The following is a 17,756-nucleotide window of genomic DNA, read 5'->3' on the forward strand; positions in this document are numbered from 1 at the left end:
GCGCCGGCCGGAAGATGGGGATAGCCGGGTGTAGCCTGCAGAGTTCGGTGAAATCACCTCGGGGGGAGAAAAAATCACCTCAGCAAAACGTTGCTCCATCAGAAGTCATACAAAGATGTGGTGGTGTTGGGAGTAGGCAGGGTTGAGGAATGTTCCAAGAGAAGCACTCTTGATTTTTAGCCTTCACGGAATTTGCAGATCAGAGATGACCAGGAAAAAATGGACTTGCTTTAAAAAAAAAAAAAAAACATTTGAAAATAAATAAGCAAAGAGTCCGTTCTCCACAGCTTGGAATGTACAGGTACTACTAGGAATTTGAAAAGGATAGGGCACTTCTGCTTTCCTCTGAGGATGTGAATTCATTTCTCCTCTGGGCCTCAGAGAGCTGACTGAAGATGGTGTCGTGGGAAGTTGCACACCTCCCACTTCAGTCCCGGGGCTGCGGCAGGTCTGCGGACCCGGCCGAGGGGTGCCAGCCCTGTGTGTGGCACCAGAAAGAGCTCCTCACACTCTGGGGCTGGTATTTGTGTCCCAGGGCCCTGGTTGCCTGCTGCCAGCCGTTAGTGGTGACAGCCCACCCAGCCTGGCCAGCTTCTCCCGTTAATGGCGTTAATGGCCTTGGCTTCCACCTCCCTGGAGCGATTCAGCACTGCCCCAGTGTCTCCCTGTTACCTGAACCGTCTCCCTAACACCCCCCACTTCTCTTGGTCTTGCTCTCTTTACTCAGTTTACTGAGTGTGGCCCAGGCCCTGCTCACAGGAAGGTCTGGGCGGAGCCAGGAAATCAGCATTTTTTTTTTTTTTTTTAGCCAATTACAGAGAGGTCTCTGAGGCAGGAGTCGTGCAGCTCAGAGCGAGGAGCCTGATCTAGTAGAGAAGCTTCTGTCCTCACATTTCTTTAATTCTCCCAGCGATCCTCTTGGGCTCAGAAGGGTGAAGTAACTTACCCCTGGTCACACGGCGGTACTCAACTAGATGTGACTCCAAAGCCAGAGCTTGAGTCCACCCCATGTGAGTGAGAGTGGAAGGGTCCATTCCGCCAGCGGACCATCCGGGGGGGCTGTGGCCGGCACCTGGGAGCCTCCTGCTTTCACATCGCTCTTTTGTGCCCAAGCTCACTGGGTGGGGTTCATAGCAAGGTTACATACACCATCTCAAAGGCTCACTGATGCTCTGGCACATTCTGACATTCTGCTTTCTAATTTTCTGTATTTTGTGATGTTTTGGCATCTCTGGGGCCTTGCAGGCCCGAAGAGGGACAGCCCCTCCCATGGTTACTTTCTAGAAATAGCAGACAACTCGCCTGTGAGCCTGCGTTTGATACGCAAACCGACCAATCCGCCCCTCTCCCCCATATTTGCCTCCTTTTATCAGGTTCCTACAGTCAGGACACTGTCCTACCCTAAATCGCCCCAGGGCCAGATACCAGACAACTAGGTATCTGGTTCCCTGGGGCCAGACTCTGGTTCCCTGGAGCCAGAGCCCCCCGAAATTACCCCAACCAGCCCATCCTGCCTTGCTTGCCTACACACCCTGCCTTGTCCGTTCCTTCCAGCAAAAGCCACAATAAAGCCTCCGGCCCATGCTGTCTCCTCATTCCTGACGCTGGTGGCTCCCAGTGAGGCTCGAGCAGCGGTGTGCCCCTCCTCTTGGGAACTGTGAGCAACAAGAGTTTTGATTCTTGTTTTCTGTTTTTTGTTTTCCTGGACTAAGCGGCTTTGCAGGGGAAAGGCAGGATTACGGTGGATTTAAGAGCTGGCTTTGGGACCCGTCTTGCCAAAGTTGGGCACAACACTGACAAAGTGCCGGTTTACTGCATCCGCCGCTTGGCCCGGCCTGTCTTCTTTATCCCCTGTTCGGCCGCGTTGGGGCTCCGCTTCTTTCTTTCCCATCACGGGCCAGGGAACCATGGCCTCCAGGGAACCTCCATGCATGCGGCCAGCTACTTCCGGGGTGCTCAGAGCCTCCTCTCTACACTGACCTAGGGCAGCCTCATCCTCTAGCAGCGTGCCTGCTGGAAGCACGACTTGATCTCCTGGAGGGACACCCTCCAGCAAGGCCACGTGAGCCTTGATCTGGACACGCATCTCGTGGCCGGTCAACCCAAGGGCGTGTAGCTTCGGGGTGAGGACAAAGAGCTGCATGTCAGTGACTGAACCGTGACCACCAGCGCCGCTTCCACCCAGAATGAGTCAAGAAAGAGTAACAAAGTATTTTTCCTGTGGCAGTCGTCTGATCTGTTGGCCTGAATAAAAACAAAAATCCTGGGTTCATTTGCAAGAAGACATCCTCTTCTGGGCTTAGCCTCCTACCTGGCACTCTCTCTGCCCTCCTCTTCCAGGATAGGGCCCCTCTACTCCAGTTCCTGCCTCTTCCGCCCCTCTCCCAAAGCCCAAGGCCAGGCCCAGGACAGGATCAAGGACTGGACCTTGACCTCATTTCCTCCATTTCCCTCACTGCAACCCCTGCTGGAATCTACCAAGGCTCTGGGTTCTCAAAGCGGCAGGGCTCCTCCCTAGCTCTCCCGGCCCTAGGGGGTCAGGGGCCGCCTTGCAGCCCAGGGCCACTGGGGCAGCAGCCCCTGTCCTGCCGCCTCCTTCCCCCTGCACACTTCATTTATGCCACCTGAACCATCAGCTCAGTCTCAGTGCCTGCTGGCCTTGCCTTCCTTAGCTGACCAGGTGTAGTTTGGAAGGTCAGTAAGAGTGACGACATGACGCACAGGATACTGGCAACACTGGACAGAGCACGTGACGTGGGCACCTTTTCAGCCTTTTCAATGGTGGAGTCATGGCACAGATGAATTTGGCTGGAAGAGGAGGGGCCGCCGGGGGGGGGGCGGGGCGGGGGGGAGCCGTTGGGTGGAAAAAGGGCTACTGGCGGTGAGGCCTTGAGAGGCAGGCAGAGGGCTCCCTCCGGAGGTCTGAGCAGGATGCAGCCAGGGGTGTGCTGTGGGATCTGCGGAAGCGGCCTGTGCTCCTGGACAGGAGGAAACGGGAGGAGGTGCTGCAGAGATGGGCACCTGAACGGGGCGGGGGTGGAAACGAGAGGGACCTCGCAGAGTTACAGAGTGGGGAACGGATCCTTGTCATAGAGGGGGTGCTTTTGTAGACTTTCTGGAATCTCTGGTTTTAAAAGCAGCATTCGTTGTGCTGAAGGGGTGGCAGGCTGCAGGTTATCTGCTCTCACGGTGCAGTTTCACCTCCTGCTGGGCTTTGTAGAACCTTCTAGGAAACCCCTGACAACACCCCTACAAGGTGAGTGGTGATCCCATTCCAAAGGGCTGGAGATCATGGACTTTGGAGTTGCTCCCAAATAATCACACCCTTGACTCCTTAATTTGTGAATTCCCAAAGGCCTCCTGCCTTATCAAGATTTAGTGATGGTTTGGAATGCAAACAGGAAGGTGCTATCTGAGTAGGAGGGTAGAGGCTTGACCTTGAGGGCTCTGAGGAGCCCTCCTGTGCTGTTTACAGGGACAGGGCTGACAAGTAGCCTCTGGGCACAATGGCCTCTGTGCCTTCCTGCACCAGGCTGACTGGCTGTTGACTCCCATACCTCACGTTCTCCACCTGAGACAACACGGGGGAGTCGGCAGAGCTCCTCCAGAATGAAATTAGAGTTACTTTCTGGGGTGAAAATTAAGAACCAGAACATGATCGAAGACATTGGCCAACCAGAGAAAGCAAATAACACGAGGCATTTGTAGCCAAGAGTGGCGGAAAGACTGGAAACGCCCACACAGCAGTTGGCCGAGTCAGACCAGAACCTCTGGGACACACGGGACGAGCCTTGCCCCAGAAGAGGAGAAAAGCAAGTGTCCTTCCTTTTCTGAGTATCTGCCCTCCTTCTGACGCCTGCCAGCTATCCAGGTGTGAAAGCTTCCTGGCAACTTGCTGTCTGTTCATCCCCAACCCAACTCACACTTCAGGAAGAGTGGTCTCTCCCAGATTCCTCCTCAGCCTTGAGTTTTCTCTAACCTCTCTTAGCCTGGGCTTGTACTCTCATTATGCACACATTATTCATAATTATTAATTTTCGTTTAGACTTTCCCATTTACAGCAGTTTACATTCACGTTCATGTTCACACAAGAACTGTGTGAGAGGGGCGCCTGGGTGGCTCAGTCGGTTGAGCGTCCGACTTCGGCTCAGGTCATGATCTCGTGGTCTGTGAGTTCGAGCCCTGCATCAGGCTCTGTGCTGACAGCTCGGAGCCTGGAGCCTGCTTCGGATTCTGTGTCTCCCTCTCTCTCTGCCCCTCCCCTGTTCATGCTCTGTCCCTCTCTGTCTCAGAAATAAATAAAACATAAAAAGAAAAAAAAAAAAAAAGAACTGTGTGAGAATGGCAGATCGGTGGTAGTCGTAGGTATTACTTTTTCTCCGGATAAGGGAGCTGAGCCCAGAGGGTTGGGGACTTGCCCAAGGTCGTACAAGGCAGGATCCATATATATATATATATTTTTTAGTTTATTTATTTATTTTGAAAGAGAGAAAGTGTGAGTGGGGGAAGGACAGAGAGAGGGAGAGAGAGGATCCCAAGCAGGCTCCACGCTGACGGCACAGAGCCCAACACGGGGCTCGACCTGGGGCTCCAACTCAGGAACCACGAGATCATGATCTGAACCAAAGTTGGACACTTCGCCGACTGAGCCACCCGGGCACCCCTGCAGGATCCATATTTGAACCTCGTTCTTCTGACCTCTTTCCAGTGCCAAGCTCCATGAGTAAAATTAATGGCATTTTATCTATGTTATCTATTTTGAAATACCTTCACACGTACACCTTTGCCATAGCTGGAATGCCTGCCCACTCACCCAACCCTCTGATCCGCCTATCCTACTCATTCCTCCAACCTCCCAACCTGTTGGAATTCTACTTATCCCTCGAAACGTAGCTTAAATATCACCTCCCCAGTAATGGCTTTCCTCCCGACTCAGGGAAGAGTGACTGTGTCTTCCTTCAGAGTCCGGGACAGGTGCATCTGTGCCTGTGTGCCTAGGACAGGAGTCCACATCCAGTTGCAGGGGAGCCCCAGAGGGAGTGTCTGGGCGGTTAGCTTCTGTCGTAGGAGGCAGGCTCTACCTGCTGTTGAGGACACACATGACGAGGAATGGCCCCCATCCGGGAGCTGGGCGGCCGAGAGGAATGACAGATGCCTGCCACAGCCCACGTCTCCGGCTGCTTGGCAGCAACAAAGACAATTCTCCTTCTTCTTACACTTTGAAAATGAAAATGCTGTCACCGACACGATGACGCTACCGCTTGTATAATCAAGAGTGTGCGTGGTCCCCCAGTCTCCCCTCCCCTCCCCCCCCCCCCAGCAAGGGAAACAACCCAGAGTCTACTTCTGCTTCTGGTCCAGGATTTCTGGGTGGTGCCCACCCTCTTCTAGACCCTCTACCCAGCGGTTCACAACCTTCTTCCACCCCCAAGGTGTCTTTGTAAAACAAACATTTTGTAACGTCCCCTTGACTACCCTGAAAATGAAATTCAGAGGTAAAAATCTAACTATGTCCTCGGCAGTAAAGGGGACATAAGTAACTTAGAAAAAATAAAACTTATTTCACTAAGTAAATACTCAGGCACAACAAATCTAGATGTCATAAGAAAGGAGTCTGACGCTTGCAGCTACATGAATGTAGTCAACCTGCTGTCAGGTAGCTGGCTTCCACCTTGCACTCGATGAGTGTGTCAGGACAGTATATTCAAATGTGGAATTATATTACTTCTAACAGAGTTCCACCAAGTGTCATGCCCCCTAGTGGTAGTGCTACGGAGGACCACTGCCTCGGAGCTATCACAGGGCGCCGTTTCCCTCCTTAACACGGTTCTAGACGCCTGTGTGCCTGGCTACTCAGTCAAGTCTGCAGCGCAGTATTGGCACCACGTGGCAGCATGTTAGAAATACAGATTCTCCGGCCCTGCCTCACAACTACTGAATTCAAATCTGCACTTGAATGAGACCTCCAGGTTATATGCATACAAGCTAATGGCTAAGAAGCACCTGCACTCCTGGGGGACATAGTAAGGGAGGGGGTAAGCCAGTCTCACAGAATAAGTCTTCTTCAATATTGCCATCTTGAGGTTCTCTTTACTGGGACTGCCCTAGACCAAGAAGGCATCAGTTCAGGATTTAGCCAGGAACACAGAAACCACTTACAGTACTTCGAGCAGAGAGGATTGAATGCAAGGGATTGATTACGTATGTGATAGAAGAGTTAGATGGGAAGCCAAACAAGTGGAGGTCAGCAGCAACAGGAAGCACGACTGCCCCAACCCTCAAGGGGACAAGGAGAGGAGGTGGGGTTACTGGAACCCAAGATTACCCCGGGGAAGCTGATGTGAGGGAAGAAGCTCATTTGCTGCCAGAGATGTCACCTGAGGCAGGAGGAGGAGAAATTCTTCAACTTCTCCCAGCCTCCTGTCTTCCAACCTCTCAACGGTGTCTCCCATTGGCCACACTGAGCCAGAATTCAGCAGGCAAGGGAGGCATGGAAACATAGCCTTCAGGAAGCAGCCCTTCTGTATCACAGAAGCAGAGCAAGAGAAGAGCAAGAAAGGGATGACTGACCGGCCTGGGACTGGCACAAAAGACAAGAGCTCTCTACCAAAAGAGTTACTTTTAAAAGAGATACTCTTTCAAGATACTGTCCTCCAGAGTCCTAGACCTTGCCATTATGATTGGTCCATGAAGTACCCCAGGAAGTCTCAGATACTTCAAGAAGTGGGTCATATGGGTCAAGTGACACAGTTGCTTTCCCTGCAGCCACCAACACTGTGACCCCAACCTCTGCACTGTGTCATGGCAGCATCCCAGCCAGTCCAGGAACCACACAAGTCCTTCCGGTGTGATGCCCACTTCCCGCCCCCCCCCCCCAACCATCCCCTGTGGTGCTGCTGGGCCACAGCAACCTTCTGCGCCCGGTCACTGTGGCATGCACATGCCATTAAAGCCACAGCGATCCCCAGTTCCTGCAAAATCCATCACTGACCTTCAGGCTGGGAAACCTTCCCATGGGGGGCCCAGTGCCCTCACCTTCAGAAGTCTCACCTTCTCTGCCAGGAGACTCTCCCTTCCTTTGGTATTTCCCTCTCCATTTTCCTCTTGCAATTTCTTTTTTTTTTTTCAAATGTTTGCTTTTATATTTCTGAGAGAGAGAGTATGTGAGTGTGTGTGTGTGTGCGCGCACATGCAGGCAGGGGTGGGGCAGAGAGGGAGGGGGAGAGGGAATCCCAAGTAGGCTCTGCACTGTCAACACCGAGCCCGATGCAGGGCTCAAACTCACGAACCTCAAGATCATGACCTGAGCTGAAATCAAGAGTCAGATGTTTAACCTGCTGAGCCACCCAGGTGCCCCTTCCTCCTGCAGTTGAATCAGAAAATCAAAATGAAGAAAACCCATCTTGGCTCCTCATCTGTCCCCTGGCAATTAAGACATTTTCCTTCGGTGGTCAGGAATCTTGGACCATGCCACCCAGTATGGGCAGCAGCTGCTCGTGTTTTACAACCCGCCGTGCACCTTTGGCAGACCTGCTTAATTTTTTTTCTAATTATAAAAATAATAAGGCACATTTAGAACGTATAGAAAAGTAAAAAGCAGAAAAAAAAATCCACCTATAATCCTGCCACCCAGAGGCAGTCCCTATTAACATTTTGATATATTTCCTTTCTAGAGTTTAAATGCATTTTTCCGCAGCTGAGATCATACTTGTATACATAATTTCATGCTCCAATTTTTTTCACTTGTTACAATATTTTCCCGTATCATTAAAACTTGGTTGAAAATATTAACATTTTTTCCATATTAGTTGTTTTAATTACAGAAGTAATACCCGCCCACCGTAAAGAATTAAAACAATTCAGAAATATATCAAGGAAAAGGTAGAACTTTCCCCTCCCTCCTCCTTTCTCCCCCCCATGCCTCAGAGGTAAACCACTTTTAACAGTTTAGTTTTCATCCTTGCAGACCTTTTTGTACACTCACACAAAACAGCTTTTTAACTAATGGCCCCAAACCAGCTTTTTCATGTCACAGCATTGGTGCCCAGGGAACTGCTGCATTTTAAGAAAGCTGCCCAAATAGTTCACGTATAGAAGTGCTAGAATTTACTTTGCCATTCCCCTGTCTATTCCTTCCTTCTTAAATTTTTTTTTTTAATGTTTATTTATTTTTGAGACAGAGAAAGACAGAGCATGAAGGAGGGAGGGTCAGAGAGAGGGAGACACAGAATCTGAAACAGGCTCCAGGCTCTGAGCTGTCAGCACAGGGCCCGACGCGGGGCTCGAACTCACGGGCCGCGAGATCATGACCTGAGCTGAAGTCGGCCGCTCAACCGACTGAGCCACCCAGGCGCCCCTATTCCTTCCTTCTTAAACATGGATAACACTTCTTATAGCGAAGTACATCCATTCCACTACATCCATACATTTACATAGTCTTTATGATAAATGTGTAAGCCGATACCTTCATTTGTTTTTTGGGTTTTTTTTTTTTTTAAGTTTGTTCTTGAGAAAGAGTGCGTGTGCATGCAAGCAGGGGAGGGGCAGAGGGAGAGGGAGAGACAGAATCCCAAGCAACCTCCACGCCCAGCAGGTAGCTCTAACCTCCGAGACAGACACTTAACTGTTTGAGCCACCCAGGTGCCCCGCCAGTACCTTCATTTGTATATCAGTTGCTGTAGGCACAATTACATGGGTATTTGGGGGCAAAGATGGAGAAAGTTATGACAAAGTTACATCACAGAGCAGGCCCAAGGCCATACAGAATTTGAGAAAGTAATATTCATCTGAACAGATGCCGTATTGTTTCTTCGCATTTCCAGGAAGTGATTCCATAGTCTGGATCTAATGTTGATATCCGTCACCTTCATGCTCTCTGGTGATTTTCCAGATGGACAGTGTCCTGGGCTCCACTTCGGAAGAGCCGAGAAAATGCTAGCATCTCAAATTATGCAAGTGAAGGACAGGGGTGGCTTCCTGCATTGCAGAGGCCGATTATGGAGAATGCAGGATTCCACCCCGGGGCGGGGGTGGGGGTGGGGTGAAGTTGGAAACAGAAAGTCAGCCTTGGCATTATACTCGCCCATAACGAGAACTAAATGGTTTGCCAAAGTCACACATGTAAAAAATAACCGAGTTTACAAGCACCAGGGTAGCCTGGCCTCTGACTTCAGGACATGCCTCGCCTCAGGCATACGGATTATAAGAAACCCTAACACAGATGCTCCACAGCTGAGGCAGGGCTTCTGGAGTTTACGGGAGGACAGAGAGAGAGCCTCACGGAGCGGAAACATGCAGTAAGGAGCCCTGCTAGGGGCTCTGCTTAAACGTAAAGCTCAAAAATGCAACGGGCCCCACCTTCCCTTGTCATCTGTTCAGACTGAGGTCTCTGGGCCCACTGCTCAGTGGCTGGTCTGGGCCTCACTAAGATGTCCATGAATTCTGCAGCCAACAGAGCAGATTGTGGGAGCTCCTTGCCGGGTGTTTCTTTTCTTAGTGGGACCACAAAGATTTCCCTCACATAACTGTCGCTGTATATATTGTACGCCCTACCGTATGTAGGGTGCGGAGCTGTGTATCCCCAGAACCCAGCACGGCATTTGGCATGCAGAGATGCACAAAAATGCCTTTTACAAACTTTTTTAAAAAAATTTTTTTTAGGGGCGCCTGGGTGGCTCGGTCGGTTAAGCGTCCGACTTCGGCTCAGGTCATGATCTCACGGTCCGTGGGTTCGAGCCCCGCGTCGGGCTCTGTGCTGACAGCTCAGAGCCTGGAGCCTGTTTCAGATTCTGTGTCTCCTCTCTCTCTGCCCCTCCCCTGTTCATGCTCTGTCTCTCTCTGTCTCAAAAATAAATAAACGTTAAAAAAAATTTTTTTTTTTTTAACGTTTGTTTATTTGAGAGAGAGAGCACGGAGGGGCAGAGAGAGAGGGAGAGAGAGAGAGCATCCCGAGCAGGCTCTGCATTGCCAGCACAGAGCCCCGTGCAGGGCTCAGACTCACAAACTGTGAAACCAAGACCTGAGCCAAAATCAAGAGCTGGACGCCTAACCAACTGAGCTACCCAGGCGCCCCTCAAACCTTAAAGATACTCAAAAGTATCTTTCTGAACAATATAGATGCTCAGTCCTACCTTCTTTGAAATGATTTCACATCATCGCACTCACAGGAAACATTTATGGCACGCTCAAGTAAACTGGAGGGGATTTGGGGACATCTGTGTGGGGCTTGATGGAAAAAGTAATTATGTTTTCTTTATATTAAAGAAGTATAAAAGTAAAATATAAAGTCATTAGAGAACATGTTAAAGAGTGAATTTGTATAAAATTTTCCAAATAAAATATTTTCAAGTTTTTAATGAGAAACTTGAGCTTGAACATACTTAAAAAATTTTTTATAATATATTGAACTTCATATATTCACAATATTATAAAAATTAAATAACGAGATATTTTATGAAATAATTACATTGATAGTGAGCTATTTTACATTCCTGTTTTCTTACTAGGTCTGGTGTGTATTTTCACTTGTAAGTGAAATGCAGCACACCTGCATTCGGACCAGCCACACAGTTCAAGGGCTCGGTGGCCACATGTGGCCAGTGGCCGCCCGACTGCACAGCACTGCTCTGTACTGAGGGTAATAAATACAGCACAGGCATAATTCTTTTAAACCTCTTTTTTAAGATTTTATTATTTTTTTAAATGTTTATTTGAGAGGGAGAGGTCAGGGGGCGGCTGGGGCAGAGAGAGAGGGAAACAGAATCCGAAGCAGGCTCCAGGCTGTGAGCTGTCGGCACAGAGCTCGACACGGAGCTCAAACCCATGAACCGCGAGATCGTGACCTGAGCTGAAGTTGGACAGTTAACCGCCTGAGCCACCCAGGCGCCCCCAGATTTTATTGTATTTTTAAGTGGTATCTATACCCAGTGCGGGGCTAGAACTCACAACTCTGAGATCAAGAGTCATATGCTCCACCGACTGAGCCAACCAGGCACCCCTTTTAAAACTTTTTTATATGCCTCGCAATAAATAATTGCCAATGGAGATTTTAAGATAATGATCTATTCAAGTCCTTGGTAATCACCACCAATGAGAAATTTTGCCCAAGTAGGAGATAAAAAAATTTTAAGTGTTTTTATCACCCTTCAAATTTTTACAGCAGTTGAAATTATCTTTAAAGAGTTTAACAGCTCTTATGGAAATTTCTTGTGATAAGGCAAAGGATTTCAAACCCATCAAACTTTTTTCACACCAACTATTTCAAGAGAATGCTGATGGTCTCGTTAGTGGAACATGCATGTGTCGTGAGAGCAACACCCATGCCCCCTAGCTTGGATACCACTTTGTAGGCACATGGGGAGGTGCCTGCATGGGGGAGGACAGTGAGCTGGGACCCAGCCTGATGCGGCCCCTCCATCGGCCGCCTTCTCCCCGCACCAGCACCGCCCCCCCCCCAATCCATTCTCCACTGCCTTAGCTGAACGCCGGGCTCCCGGGACACTAGACAGAAACCCGGCAGTTCCTCCGGCCCTTGCTCCACCTCGCGCACAGCTCGAGCATTTGCGGCATGGGGCATCCAGTGACAGATGTCACTCATTTTTCTCTCTCTCATACCAGCCCCTCCCCACCCCATCCTGTTAGAGCCACTCTCTGAGGAGCCCAGATGCTGCTGCTCACAGCTAGAAGTGAATGCCCAGATGGCTTGCCCACTCCCGACCCGTCACCTCCACGGACTGAGATATTGGTGGATGGAGACAGTCGGGAGGGTCTGGTGTAAGAGACCCTGCACGGCATCCGTTGCCTGCTTCCTTCTTGCTAACAACGTCCTGCCACTTTATGCCTCTGTGCTCTTGGGCAAGTTATCTAACCTAGGTGGACTTTACTTTTCTCTTTTTTATTGTTTTTATTTAATGTTGATTTTTTTTTTTTTTTTGAGATCAAGAGGGAGGGGGCAGACAGAGAAGGAGACAGAGAATCCCAAGCAGGTGCCGAACTGTCAGCGCAGAGCCCAGTGTGGGGCTCGAACTAACCAACCGTGAGATCACAACCTGAGCCAAAACCAAGAGTCGGACGCCTAACCGACTGAGCGACTGAGCCACCCGGGTGCCTAGTTTTTCTCTTTTTTAAAACCAGTTTTACTGAGGCGACATAAAAGTCACCCATTTAACGTGGACAGTTGAGCGGTCTTTAGTATATTCACGAGGTTGGGCAAAGGCTTCAGTTTCTTGTCTGTAAACCGAGATAATCGGATATAACCGCATAAGACCGTTGCGAGACGGAAAGGAGATCGTGAATCTAAAGCGCCCGGTACATCGCGAGGCCGGGGGTAAACTCCGACTTAGCGGTAACTGTTATTGTGATGACAACGGTAATGGTAAGGAGGAGGACAGGGGAGGAGGGAGCGGCCCAGGATTCCCACCCTGAGCGAGGGATGCGGGCCACAGCTGCAGCCCGGGGGTGTGCTGCATGGCTTTGTGGAATTTGGGCAACCCCAGCTCTTCCTGTTCCTCCCGCGCCCACACGGAGCCAACAGCCTCCTCCAGAGGTGCTCGCAGCCACCTCGGTGTGGGAAGGGGATGCGACAGCTGCTCAACAGCTGCACGGGCTGCCACACAATTTAAGGCAGGAAGTGGAGAGAAATGCCATTTCTTCCAGAGAACGGATGGGAGAGGAATTCAGGTCGGCAAGAACAGTCACTGCCTTGACTGACGTTTCATCGACAGCTACCTGGTTTCAACTGGCTCCGACCTTTTTTTTTTCCAGAAAAGTTTCACCCTGGGGCGCCCGGCTGGCTCAGTGGGTGGAGCATGGGACTCTCGGTCTCGCGGTTGTGAGTTCAGGCCCCACGTTGGGTGTGGAGATGACTTAAAAAGAAAATCTTTTCCTAAAACGTTTTACTCTCAAGATTATCGCAGTGAAAGTAATGTTTATTGTTAATTTTTTTTTTGTATAATCACCTCTCCAGAGGTAGTCAGTATTAAAAGTTTGGACTCGATACTTTTAGACTATTTGTTTATTAAATATAAAAATGGAGTCATGAGATAGTACTGTTTTGCAACTCACTTTTTTCACTTAAGAATATATCCTGACGGGCGTCTGGGTAGCTCAGTCAGTTGAGTGTCAGACTCTTGATTCCGGCTCCGGTCATGATCCCGGGGTCGTGAGATCAAGCCCTGAATTGGGCTCCTCATTGAGCATGAGCCTACTTAAAATTCATTTTCTCTCTCTCTCTCTCTCTCTCCCTCTGCCCCTCTCCCCCCCTCACACTCTTTCTCTCCAAATAATAATAATAATAACAATAATAATAATATATCCTATCACTCTATGTTAGCAAAGTTTTTTTTTTTTTTAAATTTTTTTTTTCAACGTTTATTTATTTTTTTGGGACAGAGAGAGACAGAGCATGAACGGGGGAGGGGCAGAGAGAGAGGGAGACACAGAATCGGAAACAGGCTCCAGGCTCCGAGCCATCAGCCCAGAGCCCGACGCGGGGCTCGAACTCACGGACCGCGAGATCGTGACCTGGCTGAAGTCGGACGCTTAACCGACTGCGCCACCCAGGCGCCCCAGCAAAGTTTTTTTTATTTAAAAATTTTTTCCTTAATGTTTATTTTTGAGAGAGAGAGACAGAGTGCAAGTGGGGGAGGGCAGAGAGAGAGGGAGACACAGAATCCAAAGCAGGCTCCAGGCTCTGAGCTTTCGGCACAGAGCCCGATGCAGGGCTCAATCTCGTGAACTGCAAGATCATGACCGGAGCCGGAGTGAGACGCTCAACCAACTGAGCCACGTGGCTGCCCCAACAAATAAGTTTTAACAACTATATAGTATTCTTTGGTGTAGATGTCCCCTTGTTTATTTATCAAATCCCCAATAGATAGGCACTGAGATTGTTTCACCCTTCTATAAAATTATTATTACTGCAGCGGCTGCTGCGGTGCACCATCCACGTCCCGCCTTGAGGAGGGAGGCACTCACACCCTCAGCCGCTGGGCGTTGGCCTGCTCTGTCCCTGTTTCGACTGGTCCTGAGCCTGTGCTGTCTCCCATACAGTGCACGATCGGTCAATGCGTGTGTGGAAAGCAGAGGACAGAGGCCTGGCCCCTTTGGCCTCAATGGCGTAACTCCAAGGGCCGTTGCACCTCCAGAACTTGCTATGGGATTAGGTGAAGACTCCTTGCAACTGCACGGAACCTTAACATCTCCCTCTATTCAGTCCTGCTTCCCTCCTTCTTTACAGGCATCGTTCTAAGAGAATGTCCCATTAAGCCTCTGTTTTCTGGGTAAGCTCGGATGAATGGAAATGTAAAAGTTTTTTAAAGTAACGTTCCCCCCCCCCAAACAGTTGTTACTAGAATTCCTCTTAAGAAAGGAGGTGTCAGAAGGCTCCTGGGTGGCTCAGTCGGTTGAGTGTCCCCCTTCGGCTCAGGTTATAATCTTGGGGTCTCTGGGTTCGAGCCCTGCTTTGGGCTCTGTGCTGATGGCTCAGAGCCTAAAGCCTGCTTCAGATTCTGTGTGTGTGTCTCTCTCCGCCCCTCCCCTGCTCATGCTCTCTCTCTCTCTCTCTCAAAAATAAATAAACATTTAAAAAAATTTAAAAGAAAGAAAGAAAGAAAGAAAGAAAGAAAGAAAGAAAGAGAAAGAAAGAAAAAGAAAGGAGGTGTTGGGCGCCTGGGTGGCTCAGTTGGTTAAGCATCTGACTCTTGATTTTTGTTCAGGTCAGGATCTCACTGCTGTGGGATCGAGCCCCACCAGGTCCATGCTGAGCGTGGAGCTTGCTTAAGATTGTCTCTGCCTCTCTCTGTGCTCCTCCCCTGCTCATGTGTGCCCTTTCTCTCTCAAAGCAAACAAACAAGCAAGTAAATAAATAAGAATATTAAAAAAGGAAGAAAGAAAGAAGAAAGGAAAGAGAGAGGAAGGAAGGAAGGAAGGAAGGAAGGAAGGAAGGAAGGAAGAAAGGAAGGGTGGGTCTTTTGAGGAGAAAACCTTTGGCGAGTCTCCGGGGTCGGTGTGACCTGTGAGTGGAACTGGCAGGGAGGGGAGGGGCGGGGAGGGCGAGCTGTTGTGCACGAAGCAGAGGAAGGAATTCCGGCCTTGGCTCCTGTAGACAGGAGAGCAGTGAGGAGAGGAGGGTCAAGGGGACCCACGAAAGACATGGAGCGGAGCCAGAACGGTGGCAGGAAGTCAGCCCTGGTGAGAAAGGGCAAAGGACTTCCGACAGGTGACGACACTGTGTGGCCTCCTCGCCTCCCCTCTGAGGTCGGCTGCAAACTCAGCAGTGCTAACCAGCTCTGGGGGCGTGGTCTGCTTCTTGGCGGCCGAAGGAGCCGAGTTTCGCCCGAGACCCCTGGACGTTTGCAGTGCACGTAAGGACACAGGCGTCCGCGGCACAGAGGAGGCCGTGTGCGTGGAGTCCCGGCTCCCGGAGGCCGTGGGACGCGGCGGAAACGCCGGCCTCAGAGACACCCCGGCCGGCTTCTTCTGCTCCAAGCAGGTGTGGCTTCAGCGGACGGCTCGTCCAGGCGGGTCAGCAGGTCCCAGGGGAACCCGAGAAAGAAAAGCACCATTTTCTGCCACCTCTCTCGCTTTGGAACCCAGGACGCAAAGGCCCAGGAGCTCAAAGCGGCACAGGGCATGGTGACTGCTAAACGGGGCTGTTACCACTGAAGGTGGGGGAAAGGATGCCCTGTCCCGGGCTTCCTGTGGGGATCTTACTCAGAACGACTTCACTCATTTCACTCAAGTTACCTCCTTACCTGGTTCAGATACTGTAGGCATGACTGGCATTTGCCCACAGCCTCAGGTTTTATGTGACCGTCGTCCTGCTGAATGGCAGTTTTGCGCAGTACCTTTTATCTTCCAGTCTTCGAGGCGGGATAACATGGTAGGTAAGAGCTTGGGTCCTGAAGTTAGATGGGGCTGGGTTTCAAATCGACTTTCAAATCTAACCTTATTAGGCTTCTGAGCCTCAGTCTCCAGCCCTGTAAAATGGGTCCCCACCTCTCTTATAGGGTTGTTGTAAAGATTAAGGGAGGTAATGTGATGGCCTTATGTCTCCATAAATCCCATGGCTATAATATTCCCTGTTGTTGAACATTTAGGTAGTTTCTAGGTTTTGTGTATTATAAATAATACTTTTGTTAGGTAGAAATTGGCATATAGGATCATTCAGTGCTTTATAAACTGTGTACTCTTTAGCTAACTGATAACTGATACTAAGCTCCTAGCACGGTTTTGAGAATTAAATGAATTAATACACATAAAGTGCTTAGAACAGTGCCTGCCGCACAGCATGCTTTGCAGAAGTGTTGGATGGTGTTATTATTGTAATTATCCTTCATCCCTTCACCTGCCCTCTTAAGCCTGCCTCCCCTCGCCCCACCGCACCCCTGCTCTCCCAACCGCATCTTAACGATATGCTGATGCTCTCTTTGCCCTCTGCCAAGCACTTGTCATTTCCTCCGACTCCTGCAGGGAAAGAATCAGATTTGCATCATCTAAAAATTCAGCTAATTCAGAACCTGAAATCGAGTGAAAGGAACCTCCCGTGGCGTATCTAAGAAGTCTCAGAGCTCTGTGTTCACCTGCTGCAGACATACGCAGCCTGTCCCCGACGTGGCCTTCCTGGGTGACGGACGAGCAGCCGGCAGGAGCCCCTCTCCCGGAGCTGCTGAGCTGGGGAATGTTCATCAGTGCACCTCACTCCCGCGTTTGCTCCCTGCGCCAGGGAGGGGCACCAAGCTGGTAGCGGGCACAGCCGTGAGGCCCTAAAGGAAGACTCCGATTCCCCCCTAGAGCCCATTCCTTCCGTTTCATTTAGTCTCTTCCTTATCACTGAGCCCTCCCGACAGGGCAGAAAACCATCAAAGCCCGATGCACAAGGCTCACACACCTACTAGCTGGACAAGTTTTTTAATTTCTTGAGCCTCCGTTTCTTCTTCTGGAAAACAAAATACCTTCCACACAAAGTTGTTGCTGTTCTTTTTAAATTATGGTAGAGGGCGCCTGGGTGGCTCAGTTGGTTGAACGTCAGACTTCCGCTCAGGTCATGATCTGACAGTTTGTGAGTTCAAGCCCCGCATCGCATCGGGCTCTCTCTGCTGTCAGTACAAAGCCCACTTCAGATCCTCCCTCTCTCTCTCTCTCTCTCTCTCTCTGTCCCCTCCCCTGCTTGCTCTCTCTCTCTCTCTCTCTCAAAAATAAATTTAAAAAGGGGCGCTTGGGTGGCTTAGTTGGTTAAGCATCCGACTTTGGTTCAGGCCCATGATCTCACAGTTCGTGGGTTCGAGCTCCACATCGGGCTCACTGCTGTCGGTGCAGAGCCGGCTTCTGAGCTGACAGCTTGGAGCCTGGAACCTGCTTCAGATTCTGTGTCTCCCCCGTGCCCCCTGTCCCTCCTCCACTTGTGTGCTTTCTCTCTTTCTCAAAAATAAATAAGTAAACGTTAAAAAAAATTTTTTTTAAGTGACAAAAATTATGGTAGAATACACGTAACATAGCATTTACAATCTTAACCATTTTTAAACGTGTGGCTTCGCGGCATTAAACACACAGGGCTGTTTGTGAGGATTAGGTGAAATCACGTATATACAGCCTCAGCACATAAACTAAAGCGCAGCGAACACTCAGCGAATGGAGGTTCTTTCCCGTAACTTCTCCCACTGAACGTGGCCCACGGCGTTGGGGAGTAGAGCAAGAATGCCGTGTTCGGTGTGGTTTTCAGCTCAAACCTTGTCCATCCCTTATCATAGGCCCCAGCC

The 17,756-nt window shown here is 50.1% G+C and overlaps 1 pseudogene; it reads right to left on the reverse strand.

Annotated features, from left to right (window-relative positions):
- Window positions 1-1,747: 1,747 nt before the first annotated feature.
- LOC124523630 (ubiquitin-like protein FUBI) lies at window positions 1,748-2,149 on the reverse strand (annotated as a pseudogene).
- Between the last annotated feature and the right edge of the window lie 15,607 nt (window positions 2,150-17,756).

The sequence above is a fragment of the Lynx rufus genome, unplaced genomic scaffold, assembly GCF_022079265.1.
Source record: "Lynx rufus isolate CCGP_SWC_20201006 ecotype Redwood Valley unplaced genomic scaffold, mLynRuf1.p SCAF_4, whole genome shotgun sequence".
Lineage (NCBI taxonomy): Eukaryota > Metazoa > Chordata > Mammalia > Carnivora > Felidae > Lynx > Lynx rufus.